Below are 16,121 nucleotides of genomic sequence, written 5' to 3'. Positions count from 1 at the left end.
TGTTTTTCCTTTGGGGATTGCTTGGGTCTGAGTTATGTTGTAATTTTTTATTTTCCTTTGAGGGTCGGTGCATCCACTACCACTGCGAATCCCTTTTTTGGGCATTAACTTTCTGTCATGATCCGGTGTACATGCGCTCAGGAAACAGACCCTCGGGGCAGTGGTAGGGATTTGAAGACACCGACCCCTGACCCGGGGGGGGAGTATTCTGGACGTGGATAGATGATATTCTGTGATTCATAATTGATAGAAGTTATTGAAGAATTAATGGAGAGTGCAATATTTGTATACAATATATTCTGGCTTCACTGTAAGTTATAATTAGTTAACAGGAGTAGCTGCAGGATTCAATGAGAGAAATATATAGCAATGTGGAATGTACAGGCTTCAGAGTAAACAGGTAGAAGTTTGACACTTAGATGCGAACTAAGGTTTGTTGCAGGTTCACAGTATATAATATTATATAAGGTTGTATGTCAGAGTTAAGCACAGCAGCACAAGTGATAAACAAGTTGCAAGTCTTATGCATTAATTACTGTTTTGTGCATATATGTGCAAACCAAGGTTTGTTGCAGGTTCACAGTTCATAATATTATGTAGAGCTGTATATCAGTATAATCAGAGTAGCACAAGTGATAGACAAGTTACAAGTCTCAGGAATTAATTACTGTTTGAGCATATATATGCAAACTAGCGCCAAGATTTAAAGTTTTGTCGGTAACGACCCGCGTAGCTAACGCTGGCTTTTTTTCCCCTGTACCTCTGGTATTTAGAGTTCACAGAATGGCTGCGTTAGGCTCCAAAAATGGAGCGTAGAGCATAATTTACCGCCACTGCAACTCTCAATACCAGCGGTGCTTACGGACGCGGCCAGCTTCAAAAACGTGCTCGTGCACGATTCCCCCATAGGAAACAATGGGGCCGTTTGAGCTGAAAAAAAACCTAACACCTGCAAAAAAGCAGCGTTCAGCTCCTAACGCAGCCCCATTGTTTCCTATGGGGAAACACTTCCTATGTCTGCACCTAACACCCTAACATGAACCCCAAGTCTAAACACACCTAACCTTACACTTATTAACCCCTAATCTGCCGCACCCGCTATCGCTGACACCTGCATATTTTTTTTAACCCCTAATCTGCCGCTCCGTACACCGCCGCAACCGACGTTATCCCTATGTACCCCTAATCTGCTGCCCCTAACACCTCCGACCCCTATATTATATTTATTAACCCCTAATCTGCCCCCCACAACGTCGCCGCCAGCTACCTACAATTATTAACCCCTAATCTGCCGACCGGACCTCACCGCTACTCTAATAAATGTATTAACCCCTAAAGCTAAGTCTAACACTAACACCCCCATAAGTTAAATATAATTTAAATCTAACGAAATAAATTAACTCTTATTAAATAAATTATTCCTATTTAAAGCTAAATACTTACCTGTAAAATAAACCCTAATATAGCTACAATATAAATTATAATTATATTGTAGCTATTTTAGGATTAATATTTATTTTACAGGCAACTTTGTATTTATTTTAACCAGGTACAATAGCTATTAAATAGTTAATAACTATTTAATAGCTACCTAGTTAAAATAATTACAAAATTACCTGTAAAATAAATCCTAACCTAAGTTACAATTAAACCTAATACTACACTATCAATAAATTAATTAAATACAATACCTACAATTAAATACAATTAAATAAACTAACTAAAGTACAAAAAATAAAAAAGAACTGTTACAAAAAATAAAAAAATATTTACAAACATTAGAAAAATATTACAACAATTTTAAACTAATTACACCTACTCTAAGCCCCCTAATAAAATAACAAAGCCCCCCAAAATAAAAAAATGCCCTACCCTATTCTAAATTAAAAAAGTTCAAAGCTCTTTTACCTTACCAGCCCTCAAAAGGGCCTTTTGCGGGGTATGCCCCAAAGAAAACTGCTCTTTTGCCTGTAAAAGAAAAATACAACCCCTCCCCAACATTAAAACCCACCACCCACATACCCTTAATCTAACCCAAACCCCCTTAAAAAAAACTAACACTACCCCTCCGAAGATCATCCTATTAACTATGTAATAGCTATTGTACCTGGTTAAAATAATTACAAAGTTGCCTGTAAAATAAATATTAATCCTAAAATAGCTACAATATAATTATAATTTATATTGTAGCTATATTAGGGTTTATTTTACAGGTAAGTTTTTAGCTTTAAATAGGAATAATTTATTTAATAAGAGTTAATTTATTTTGTTAGATTTAAATTATATTTAATTTAGGGGGGTGTTAGTGTTAGGGTTAGACTTAGCTTTAGGGGTTAAAATTTTTATTAGAGTAGCGGTGAGGTCCGGTCGGCAGATTATGGGTTAATACTTGAAGTTAGCTGTCGGCGATGTTACGGAGGGCAGATTAGGGGTTAATACTATTTATTATAGGGTTATTGAGGCGGGAGTGAGGCGGATTAGGGGTTAATACATTTATTATAGTGGCGGTGAGGTCCGGTCGGCAGATTAGGGGTTAATAATTGTAGGTAGGTGGAGGCGACGTTGGGGCGGCAGATTAGGGGTTAATAAATATAATATAGGGGTCGGCGGTGTTAGGGGCAGCAGATTAGGGGTACATAGGGATAAAGTAGCTGGCGGCGGTGTGCGGTCGGCAGATTAGGGGTTAAAAAATTTTATTAGGGTGGCGGCGATGTGGGGGGGCCTCGGTTTAGGGGTACATAGGTAGTTTATGGGTGTTAGTGTACTTTAGAGCACAGTAGTTAAGAGCTTTATGAACCAGCGTTAGCCCAAAAAGCTCTTAACTCCTGACTTTTTTCTGCGGCTGGAGTTTTGTCTTTAGATTTCTAACGCTCACTTCAGCCAAGACTCTAAATACCGGCGTTAGAAAGATCCCATTGAAAAGATAGGATACGCAAATGGCGTAGGGGGATCTGCGGTATTGAAAAGTCGCGGCTGCAAAGTGAGCGTTAGACCCTTTCTTGACTGACTCTAAATACCAGCGGTAGCCCAAAACCAGCGTTAGGAGCCTCTAACGCTGGTTTTGACGGCTAACGCCAAACTCTAAATCTAGCCGTAGGTTTGTTGCAGGTTATTTCAGCAATGACAACTAGAAGCAGAGAAATAGTTATAAAGTTTTGAGTAAGATGATGTTATTGTAATTAGAGAGTGATGATAAGCAAAAGCATACTTGATTTATAATAAAGTTGAGAGTTTCTTAAGTAGCTGTGTCCAGGAAACAGAATGGGATTATTTTTGATACTTGCGGTTTGATGATATTTAGCATAGGTAATAGAAAATGCTGTATCTTGGAATAGTTGGTAAATTCATGCAGGAAACAGTCACAGATCTCATTTGTTCAGGATCACAACTTCAAAGTTAATGCAAAGCACATTAGACCTGAGAATGCTTAAAAAGAGGCTGAGGTAATCAGGTGCATGAATTATTAATCAGGCAGGCAAGCAAGCTGAATGTAAATACTGCCCAAATGCAACAGTCAGAGAAGGAAGTCTTAAAGGGATAGTGACATTAGGCTGAGATATGTTACAACTGCTTTCCTCATTTATTTACCTGTTCTCTTGTTCTGGGATATTTCCTTATCTTTCCACTTGACTCCGGGATAAGAAGACTACTGACCAAGTTTGGTCTGATAGGGAAATATCCCACGAGCATTACAAAATGATGTTACATGTTTCAAGGTATGTAACTTGGAAGGGCTCAAAAGTATATATGCTTATTAGACATGTACATTCGGCTATTTTGGGATAATGCAAATGTTAAAGATGGCGGCCGCTAGGCGCATTTGGCAATTTTTTGAAGCTGAATTTATACTTGTGAAAGTGCAACATGCTAAGATTTGCACAAATCTAGATGTTAGTGTGTTGCGTTTTCAATACATTAAATCTGGATATGAAAATTGCTGAATGCGGCTTGCGGGCACCATTTTTGGTAACTGGGTCAGCCTGAAATAGCAGAATGCACATGCCTACAGCTTATAAGCAGTAACATTTTTTTTAAAAACTGTTGATAAAAAACACCTCAATATTCCACGGCCACTGCTGATCCTGGTTTCCAAACATAACGCTTCTTGTCTTTTTCAGGCATGGCCTGAAATCTCTCTGCCATTCTCACGAATATCAGGTAGCATATTTGGCCTTGTTTGTTTTTTTTAATAAGCAAGAAAATACATTCGTGATAATTACTGATTAAACAAACTTGAGTAACCAGATATGCAGCCAGACACCATAAAGGAAACATGCAGTTCTGAGGGGTGAAAGATCTGGAAGGAAAAAGCCCTCTAGTGGCTCACAGAAAAAAACACTGGCTGAAGGGACTGCAGGTTTGTTTTAGTTATTTTTGGCTTTTTTATTATATTTTTATTGAGGTCAAACAGACAAAAGTACAAACATGAGATTCACATTGCATACAAGCAAGAAGAATTTGCTAGAAATTACATTATTCAAGTGACATGGAATTCCAATGACAAGAGACAGAGAAATATTAACAATTGTCAAAAAGAACAAAGCTGTGCATATCTATGCTACTTCCTCTCATTTTAAATGTATAATGTGCAAAAGGTTTCTTGATATAATAAATACAGAGGGAAATAAGATGCACACTCAATTTACCGCCACTGCAACTCTCAATACCAGCGGTGCTTACGGACGCGGCCAGCTTCAAAAACGTGCTCGTGCACGATTCCCCCATAGGAAACAATGGGGCCGTTTGAGCTGAAAAAAAACCTAACACCTGCAAAAAAGCAGCGTTCAGCTCCTAACGCAGCCCCATTGTTTCCTATGGGGAAACACTTCCTATGTCTGCACCTAACACCCTAACATGAACCCCGAGTCTAAACACCCCTAACCTTACACTTATTAACCCCTAATCTGCCGCACCCGCTATCCCTGACACCTGCATATTTTTTTTAACCCCTAATCTGCCGCTCCGTACACCACCGCAACCGACGTTATCCCTATGTACCCCTAATCTGCTGCCCCTAACACCTCCGACCCCTATATTATATTTATTAACCCCTAATCTGCCCCCATTAACGTCGCCGCCAGCTACCTACAATTATTAACCCCTAATCTGCCGACCGGACCTCACCGCTACTCTAATAAATATATTAACCCCTAAAGCTAAGTCTAACACTAACACCCCCACAAGTTAAATATAATTTAAATCTAACGAAATAAATTAACTCTTATTAAATAAATTATTCCTATTTAAAGCTAAATACTTACCTGTAAAATAAACCCTAATATAGCTACAATATAAATTATAATTATATTGTAGCTATTTTAGGATTAATATTTATTTTACAGGCAACTTTGTATTTATTTTAACCAGGTACAATAGCTATTAAATAGTTAATAACTATTTAATAGCTACCTAGTTAAAATAATTACAAAATTACCTGTAAAATAAATCCTAACCTAAGTTACAATTAAACCTAACACTACACTATCAATAAATTAATTAAATACAATACCTACAATAAAATACAATTAAATAAACTAACTAAACTACAAAAAATAAAAAAGAACTGTTACAAAAAATAAAAAAATATTTACAAACATTAGAAAAATATTACAACAATTTTAAACTAATTACACCTACTCTAAGCCCCCTAATAAAATAACAAAGACCCCCAAAATAAAAAAATGCCCTACCCTATTCTAAATTAAAAAAGTTCAAAGCTCTTTTACCTTACCAGCCCTCAAAAGGGCCTTTTGCGGGGTATGCCCCAAAGAAAACTGCTCTTTTGCCTGTAAACGAAAAATACAACCCCTCCCCAACATTAAAACCCACCACCCACATACCCCTAATCTAACCCAAACCCCCTTAAAAAAAACCTAACACTACCCCCCTGAAGATCATCCTACCTTGAGTCGTCTTCACTCAGCCGAGCCACCGATGGAACTGAAGAGGACATCCGGAGCGGCAGAAGTGATCCTCCAAGGGGCGCTGAAGAAGTCTTCCATCCGATGAAGTGATCCTCCAAGCAGCGCTGAAGAAGTCTTCCATCCCGGCGATGTCATCTTCCAAGCGGGGTCTTCAATCTTCTTTCTTCAGGATCCATCTTGCAGACCTCCGACGCGAAACATCCTGCTGGCCCGACGGACTACCGACGAATGAAGGCTCCTTTAAGGGACGTCATCCAAGATGGCGTCCCTCGAATTCCGATTGGCTGATAGGATTCTATCAGCCAATCGGAATTAAGGTAGGAAGATTCTGATTGGCTGATGGAATCAGCCAATCAGATTCAAGTTCAATCCGATTGGCTGATCCAATCAGATTGAGCTCGCATTCTATTGGCTGTTCGGATTGAACTTGAATCTGATTGGCTGATTTTTTGTTTATTTTTTGTTCTTTTTTATTTTCTCTTGTTAAGTGTATCCAGTCCACGGATCATCCATTACTTATGGGATATTAACTCCTCCCCAACAGGAAGTGCAAGAGGATTCACCCAGCAGAGCTGCTATATAGCTCCTCCCCTAACTGCCATTACCAGTCATTCTCTTGCACCCAACGAATAGATAGGATGTGTGAGAGGACTGTGGTGATTATACTTAGTTTCATACCTTCAATCAAAAGTTTGTTATTTTATAATAGCACCGGAGTGTGTTATTCCTTCTCTGGTAGAATTTGAAGAAGAATCTACCTGAGTTTTTCTATGATTTTAGCCGGAGTAGTTAAGATCATATTGCTGTTTCTCGGCCATCTGAGGAGAGGTAAACTTCAGATCAGGGGACAGCGGGCAGATTAATCTGCAAAGAGGTATGTAGCAGCTTATTATTTTCTGACAATGGAATTGATGAGAAAATTCTGCCATACCGATATAATGTAAACTCAGCCTTAAATGCAGTAGCAGCAACTGGTATCAGGCTGTCATGTATGTATATTTTACACTTCAGTATTCTGGGGAATGGCACTTCACTGCTATTATACTGTATGCATAAAACTTTAGCCTAATTTGCAGGGACTAGCAACAGGCTTTTTAATAACACTCAATTTATTAATGTTAAACGTTTTTTGCTGGCATGTAAAATCGTTTAATTTTCTGAGGTACTGGGTGAAAAAATGTTTTGGGCACTATTTTTTTCCACTTGGCAGTCGTTTTATTTAATTTATGACAGTTTACTGATCTCTCTCACTGTTATGTGTGAGGGGGAGGGACCTTTTTTGGTGCTTTTGCTACGCATCAAAAAATTCAGTCAGAAGTTTATTGTCTTCCCTGCATGATCCGGTTCATCTCTACAGAACTCAGGGGTCTTCAAAACTTGTTTTGAGGGAGGTAATCACTCACAGCAGAGCTGTGAGATTGTAGTTGACTGTGATAAAAAAAACGTTTATTTCTGTATTTTTTTTTTATTTTTATTTTTTTTCTGCTATCAGGGTTAGTTATCCTTTGCTAATGGGAGCAATCCTTTGCTAAAATTGTGTTTTTTACAAAGATTTGATGCTATAACTTTTCAGTTTATTAATTTTCAACTGTCATAACTTTTTCTGTGCTTCTTATAGGCACAGTACGTTTTCATATTATAGTAAATTACTTGAAAAGTATTTCCAAGTTGCTAGTTTATTTGCTAGTGTGTTAAACATGTCTGATTCAGAGGAAGATATCTGTGCTATATGTGCTAAAGCCAAAGTGGAGCCCAATAGAAATTTATGTACTAACTGTATTGATGCTACTTTAAATAAAAGTCAATCTGTACAAATTGAACATATTTCACCAAACAACGAGGGGAGAGTTATGCCGACTAACTCGCCTCACGTGTCAGTACCTGCATCTCCCGCTCGGGAGGTGCGTGATATTGTAGCGCCGAGTACATCTGGGCGGCCATTACAAATCACATTACAGGATATGGCTACTGTTATGACTGAAGTTTTGGCTAAATTACCAGAACTAAGAGGTAAGCGTGATCACTCTGGGGTGAGAACAGAGTGCGCTGATAATATTAGGGCCATGTCAGACACTGCGTCACAATTTGCAGAACATGAGGACGGAGAGCTTCATTCTGCGGGTGACGGTTCTGATCCAAACAAACTGGATTCAGATATTTCAAATTTTAAATTTAAGCTGGAAAACCTCAGTGTATTACTAGGGGAGGTGTTAGCGGCTCTGAATGATTGTAACACAGTTGCAATACCAGAGAAAATGTGTAGGTTGGATAAATATTTTGCGGTACCGGCGAGTACTGACGTTTTTCCTATACCTAAGAGACTTACTGAAATTGTTACTAAGGAGTGGGATAGACCCGGTGTGCCGTTCTCACCCCCTCCGATATTTAGAAAGATGTTTCCAATAGACGCCACCACACGGGACTTATGGCAAACGGTCCCTAAGGTGGAGGGAGCAGTTTCTACTTTAGCTAAGCGTACCACTATCCCGGTGGAGGATAGCTGTGCCTTTTCAGATCCAATGGATAAAAAGTTAGAGGGTTACCTTAAGAAAATGTTTGTTCAACAAGGTTTTATATTGCAACCTCTTGCATGCATTGCGCCTGTCACGGCTGCAGCAGCATTTTGGTTTGAGTCTCTGGAAGAGACACTTGAATCAGCTCCATTAGATGAGATTACACACAAGCTTAAAGCCCTTAAGTTAGCTAACTCATTTATTTCAGATGCCGTAGTACATTTAACTAAACTTACGGCTAAGAATTCCGGATTCGCCATTCAGGCACGCAGAGCACTGTGGCTAAAATCCTGGTCAGCTGACTTTACTTCTAAATCTAAATTGCTTAATATACCTTTCAAAGGGCAGACCTTATTCGGGCCCGGGTTGAAAGAAATTATCGCTGACATTACAGGAGGTAAAGGCCATGCCCTGCCTCAAGACAGAGCCAAACCTAAGGCTAGACAGTCTAATTTTCGTTCCTTTCGTAATTTCAAAGCAGGAGCAGCATCAACTTCCTCTGCACCAAAACAGGAAGGAGCTGTTGCTCGCTACAGACAAGGCTGGAGACCTAACCAGTCCTGGAACAAGGGCAAGCAGGCCAGGAAACCTGCTGCTGCCCCTAAGACAGCATGAATCGAGGGCCCCCGATCCGGGAACGGATCTAGTGGGGGGCAGACTTTCTCTCTTCGCCCAGGCTTGGGCAAGAGATGTCCAGGATCCCTGGGCTTTAGAGATCATATCTCAGGGATACCTTCTAGACTTCAAATTCTCTCCCCCAAGAGGGAGATTTCATCTGTCAAGGTTGTCAACAAACCAAATAAAGAAAGAGGCGTTTCTACGCTGCGTACAAGATCTTTTATTAATGGGAGTGATCCATCCGGTTCCGCGGTCGGAACAAGGACAAGGGTTTTACTCAAATCTGTTTGTGGTTCCTAAAAAAGAGGGAACTTTCAGGCCAATCTTGGATTTAAAGATCCTAAACAAATTCCTAAGAGTTCCATCGTTCAAAATGGAAACTATTCGGACAATTTTACCCATGATCCAAAAGGGTCAGTACATGACCACAGTGGATTTAAAGGATGCTTACCTTCACATACCGATTCACAAAGATCATTACCGGTATCTAAGGTTTGCCTTTCTAGACAGGCATTACCAGTTTGTAGCTCTTCCATTCGGATTGGCTACGGCTCCGAGAATCTTCACAAAGGTTCTGGGTGCTCTTCTGGCGGTACTAAGACCGCGAGGAATTGCGGTAGCTCCGTACCTAGACGACATTCTGATACAAGCTTCAAGCTTTCAAACTGCCAAGTCTCATACAGAGTTAGTACTGGCATTTCTAAGGTCGCATGGATGGAAGGTGAACGAAAAGAAGAGTTCTCTCTTTCCACTCACAAGAGTTCCCTTCTTGGGGACTCTTATAGATTCTGTAGAAATGAAGATTTACCTGACAGAAGACAGGTTAACAAAGCTTCAAAATGCATGCCGTGTCCTTCATTCCATTCAACACCCGTCAGTAGCTCAATGCATGGAGGTGATCGGCTTAATGGTAGCAGCAATGGACATAGTACCCTTTGCACGTCTACATCTCAGACCGCTGCAATTGTGCATGCTAAGTCAGTGGAATGGGGATTACTCAGACTTGTCCCCTACTCTGAATCTGGATCAAGAGACCAGAAATTCTCTTCTATGGTGGCTTTCTCGGCCACATCTGTCCAGGGGGATGCCATTCAGCAGGCCGGACTGGACAATTGTAACAACAGACGCCAGCCTACTAGGTTGGGGCGCTGTCTGGAATTCTCTGAAGGCTCAGGGACAATGGAATCAGGAGGAGAGTCTCCTACCAATAAACATTCTGGAATTGAGAGCAGTTCTCAATGCCCTTCTGGCTTGGCCCCAGTTAACAACTCGGGGGTTCATCAGGTTTCAGTCGGACAACATCACGACTGTAGCTTACATCAACCATCAGGGAGGGACAAGAAGCTCCCTAGCAATGATGGAAGTATCAAAGATAATTCGCTGGGCAGAGTCTCACTCTTGCCACCTGTCAGCAATCCACATCCTGGGAGTGGAGAACTGGGAGGCGGATTTCTTAAGTCGTCAGACTTTTCATCCGGGGGAGTGGGAACTTCATCCGGAGGTCTTTGCCCAAATACTTCGACGTTGGGGCAAACCAGAGATAGATCTCATGGCGTCTCGACAGAACGCCAAGCTTCCTCGTTACGGGTCCAGATCCAGGGATCCGGGAGCAGTTCTGATAGATGCTTTGACAGCACCTTGGACCTTCGGGATGGCTTATGTGTTTCCACCCTTCCCGATGCTTCCTCGATTGATTGCCAGAATCAAACAGGAGAGAGCATCAGTGATTCTAATAACGCCTGCATGGCCACGCAGGACTTGGTATGCAGATCTAGTGGACATGTCATCCTGTCCACCTTGGTCGCTACCTCTGAAACAGGACCTTCTGATCCAGGGTCCCTTCAAACATCAAAATCTAATTTCTCTGAAGCTGACTGCTTGGAAATTGAATGCTTGATTTTATCAAAACGTGTTTTTTCTGAGTCAGTTATTGATACCTTAATACAGGCTAGGAAGCCTGTTACCAGAAAGATTTACCATAAGATATGGCGCAAATACTTATATTGGTGCGAATCCAAGAGTTACTCATGGAGTAAGGTTAGGATTCCGAGGATATTGTCTTTTCTACAAGAAGGTTTAGAAAAGGGTTTATCCGCTAGTTCCTTAAAGGGACAGATTTCAGCTCTGTCCATTCTTTTACACAAACGTCTGTCAGAAGTTCCGGACGTTCAAGCTTTTTGTCAGGCTTTAGCTAGGATCAAGCCTGTGTTTAAAACTGTTGCTCCACCATGGAGTTTGAACTTAGTTCTTAATGTTTTACAGGGGGTTCCGTTTGAACCCCTTCATTCCATTGATATCAAGTTGTTATCTTGGAAAGTTCTGTTTTTAATGGCGTTTTCCTCGGCTCGAAGAGTCTCTGAGTTATCTGCCTTACATTGTGATTCTCCTTATCTGATTTTTCATTCAGACAAGGTAGTTCTGCGTACTAAACCTGGGTTCCTACCTAAGGTGGTCACTAACAGGAATATCAATCAAGAGATTGTGGTTACATCTTTGTGTCCTAATCCTTCTTCGAAAAAGGAACGTCTGCTACACAATCTAGATGTAGTCCGTGCCCTGAAATTTTATCTACAGGCAACTAAGGATTTTCGACAAATGTCTTCCCTGTTTGTCGTTTATTCTGGTCAGAGGAGAGGTCAAAAAGCTTCGGCTACCTCTCTCTCCTTTTGGCTTCGTAGCATAATACGGTTAGCCTATGAGACTGCTGGACAGCAGCCTCCTGAAAGAATTACAGCACATTCTACTAGAGCTGTGGCTTCCACTTGGGCCTTTAAGAATGAGGCTTCTGTTGAACAGATTTGCAAGGCTGCAACTTGGTCTTCTCTTCATACTTTTTCCAAATTTTACAAATTTGACACTTTTGCTTCTTCGGAGGCTGTTTTTGGGAGAAAGGTTCTTCAGGCAGTGGTTCCTTCCGTATAAAGAGCCTGCCTGTCCCTCCCGTCATCCGTGTACTTTAGCTTTGGTATTGGTATCCCATAAGTAATGGATGATTCGTGGACTGGATACACTTAACAAGAGAAAACATAATTTATGCTTACCTGATAAATTTATTTCTCTTGTAGTGTATCCAGTCCACGGCCCGCCCTGTCACTTTAAGGCAGGTAATTTTTCCATTAAACTACAGTCACCACTGTACCCTATGGTTTTCCTTTCTCTGCATGTTTTCGGTCGAATGACTGGTAATGGCAGTTAGGGGAGGAGCTATATAGCAGCTCTGCTGGGTGAATCCTCTTGCACTTCCTGTTGGGGAGGAGTTAATATCCCATAAGTAATGGATGATCCGTGGACTGGATACACTACAAGAGAAATAAATTTATCAGGTAAGCATAAATTATGTTTTTTGTAACTTAGTTCTTTTTTTATTTTTTGTACTTTAGTTAGTTTATTTAATTGTATTTATTTGTAGGTATTGTATTTAATTAATTTATTGATAGTGTAGTGTTAGGTTTAATTGTAGATAATTGTAGGTATTTTATTTAATTAATGTATTAATAGTGTAGTGTTAGGTTTAATTGTAACTTAGGTTAGGATTTATTTTACAGGTAATTTTGTAATTATTTTAACTAGGTAGCTATTAAATAGTTATTAACTATTTAATAGCTATTGTACCTGGTTAAAATAATTACAAAGTTGCCTGTAAAATAAATATTAATCCTAAAATAGCTACAATATAATTATAATTTATATTGTAGCTATATTAGGGTTTATTTTACAGGTAAGTTTTTAGCTTTAAATAGGAATAATTTATTTAATAAGAGTTAATTTATTTAGTTAGATTTAAATTATATTTAATTTAGGGGGGTGTTAGTGTTAGGGTTAGACTTAGCTTTAGGGGTTAAAAATTTTATTAGAGTAGCGGTGAGGTCCGGTCGGCAGATTATGGATTAATACTTGAAGTTAGCTGTCGGCGATGTTAGGGAGGGGAGATTAGGGGTTAATACTATTTATTATAGGGTTATTGAGGCAGGAGTGAGGCGGATTAGGGGTTAATACATTTATTATAGTGGCGGTGAGGTCCGGTCGGCAGATTAGGGGTTAATAATTGTAGGTAGCTGGAGGCGACGTTGGGGCGGCAGATTAGGGGTTAATAAATATAATATAGGGGTCGGCGGTGTTAGGGGCAGCAGATTAGGGGTACATAGGGATAACGTAGCTGGCGGTGGTGTGCGGTCGGCAGATTAGGGGTTAAACATTTTTATTAGGGTGGCGGCGATGTGGGGGGGCCTCGGTTTAGGGGTACATAGGTAGTTTATGGGTGTTAGTGTACTTTAGAGCACAGTAGTTAAGAGCTTTATGAACCAGCGTTAGCCCAAAAAGCTCTTAACTCCTGCCTTTTTTCTGCGGCTGGAGTTTTGTCTTTAGATTTCTAACGCTCACTTCAGCCAAGACTCTAAATACCGGCGTTAGAAAGATCCCATTGAAAATATAGGATACGCAAATGGCGTAGGGGGATCTGCAGTATTGAAAAGTCGCGGCTGCAAAGTGAGCGTTAGACCCTTTCCTGACTGACTCTAAATACCAGCGGTAGCCCAAAACCAGCGTTAGGAGCCTCTAACGCTGGTTTTGATGGCTAACGCCAAACTCTAAATCTAGCCGTAGGTTTGTTGCAGGTTATTTCAGCAATGACAACTAGAAGCAGAGAAATAGTTATAAAGTTTTGAGTAAGATGATGTTATTGTAATTAGAGAGTGATGATAAGCAAAAGCATACTTGATTTATAATAACGTTCAGAGTTTCTTAAGTAGCTGTGTCCAGGAAACAGAATGGGATTATTTTTGATACTTGCGGTTTGATGATATTTAGCATAGGTAATAGAAAATGCTGTATCTTGGAATAGTTGGTAAATTCATGCAGGAAACAGTCATAGATCTCAGTTGTTCAGGATCACAACTTCAAAGTTAATGCAAAGCACATTAGACCTGAGAATGCTTAAAAAGAGGCTGAGGTAATCAGGTGCATGAATTATTAATCAGGCAGGCAAGCAAGCTGAATGTAAATACTGCCCAAATGCAACAGTCAGAGAAGGAAGTCTTAAAGGGATAGTGACATTAGGCTGAGATATGTTGCAACTGCTTTCCTCATTTATTTACCTGTTCTCTTGTTCTGGGATATTTCCTTATCTTTCCACTTGACGCCGGAATAAGAAGACTACTGACCAAGTTTGGTCTGATAGGGAAATATCCCACGAGCATTACAAAATTATGTTACATGTTTCAAGGTATGTAACTTGGAAGGGCTCAAAAGTATATATGCTTATTAGACATGTACATTCGGCTATTTTGGGATAATGCAAATGTTAAAGATGGCGGCCGCTAGACGCATTTGGCAATTTTTTGAAGCTGAATTTATACTTGTGAAAGTGCAACATGCTAAGATTTGCACAAATCTAGATGTTAGTGTGTTGCGTTTTCATTACATTAAATCTGGATATGAAAATTGCTGAATGCGGCTTGCGGGCACCATTTTTGGTAACTGGGTCAGCCCGAAATAGCCGAATGCACATGCCTACAGCTTATAAGCAGTAACATTTTTTTAAAAAACTGTTGATAAAAAACACCTCAATATTCCACGGCCACTGCTGATCCTGGTTTCCAAACATAACGCTTCTTGTCTTTTTCAGGCATGGCCTGAAATCTCTCTGCCATTCTCAAGAATATCAGGTAGCATATTTGGCCTTGTTTGTTTTTTTTAATAAGCAAGAAAATACATTCGTGATAATTACTGATTAAACAAACTTGAGTAACCAGGTATGCAGCCAGACACCATAAAGGAAACATGCAGTTCTAAGGGGTGAAAGATCTGGAAGGAAAAAGCCCTCTAGTGGCTCACAGAAAAAAACACTGGCTGAAGGGACTGCAGATTTGTTTTAGTTATTTTTGGCTTTTTTATTATATTTTTATTGAGGTCAAACAGACAAAAGTACAAACATGAGATTCACATTGCATACAAGCAAGAAGAATTTGCTAGAAATTACATTATTCAAGTGACATGGAATTCCAATGACAAGAGACAGAGAAATATTAACAATAGTCAAAAAGAACAAAGCTGTGCATATCTATGCTACTTCCTCTCATTTTAAATGTATAATGTGCAAAAGGTTTCTTGATATAATAAATACAGAGGTAAATAAGATGCACACTCAATGGGCTCTATTTATAATTATGAAATACGACTTTCAATTCTCCTATCAGTTCTCCTCAGCCCGCCCTTGGAGAGGCGCACAGGTGCGCCAATATTTATCATTAAACCGGTAGCATTTTAATGCCGATTTCCATTAGCGAGATGCGGCGGATTAATGATAAATCTCGCCATAATTTTTTAGAAAGCGCCTTATTTATCATTCAAACAGCTTTGAATTACGACTATTTCGATTCAATTAATGTTTATTACATTTAAATATTATTGTGTCTATTAACCTTTGCCCTGTTAAATCCAGATTTTTAATACCAAATATATTTAAATCTAAAGGTTAGCATCACACACAGCCTGTACATTTAGTGAATGAAAGCTTTTCCTGTCCCTATATTGCTCCTCCCTTAAGGATGGGGGTCTAAGAGCAATATGGGTGCAATCTATAGCACCTAGAACATTGGGCATACCAGCTACTTGGTAAAATGATGACTTTACTGTATGCCATTCATGCACATTCCTGGGAACATAAATAAACTTTGATAGATGCTTGAGAAAAGATTTCAAAGCAATCCTTAAATGGCGGCAAAATGAAGGCTGACTCATGCCCACAACATCACTAGATACAGCCTGAAAAGGACCGGTTGCCAAAAAATGCAAAACTGCCAGTAATTTTAAAAGTCCTGGTATTGCCCTTGTTCTTCTAGTTCTGGGATCAATGTCATTTTTAATCAAAGAATAAAGATTGAGTATGCTACGACGATTAAGCCAAAATTTGCGCTTAATTTCTTTATCAGATAATGCTTCAAGTCCACAACGGGGCAGAAACAATCTTGGAACTTGGCATCTCCGTAAAGGCATATTTCCATCATGCAAGTATATTTCCATCTGTCATGCAAGTAAAAAAGGAAAATGGAGCAAAGAAAAGTATGGG

This window comes from Bombina bombina, chromosome 3 (genome assembly GCF_027579735.1).
Source record: "Bombina bombina isolate aBomBom1 chromosome 3, aBomBom1.pri, whole genome shotgun sequence".
NCBI classification, from domain to species: domain Eukaryota; kingdom Metazoa; phylum Chordata; class Amphibia; order Anura; family Bombinatoridae; genus Bombina; species Bombina bombina.
Note: the sequence above shows the minus strand (reverse complement) of the source record.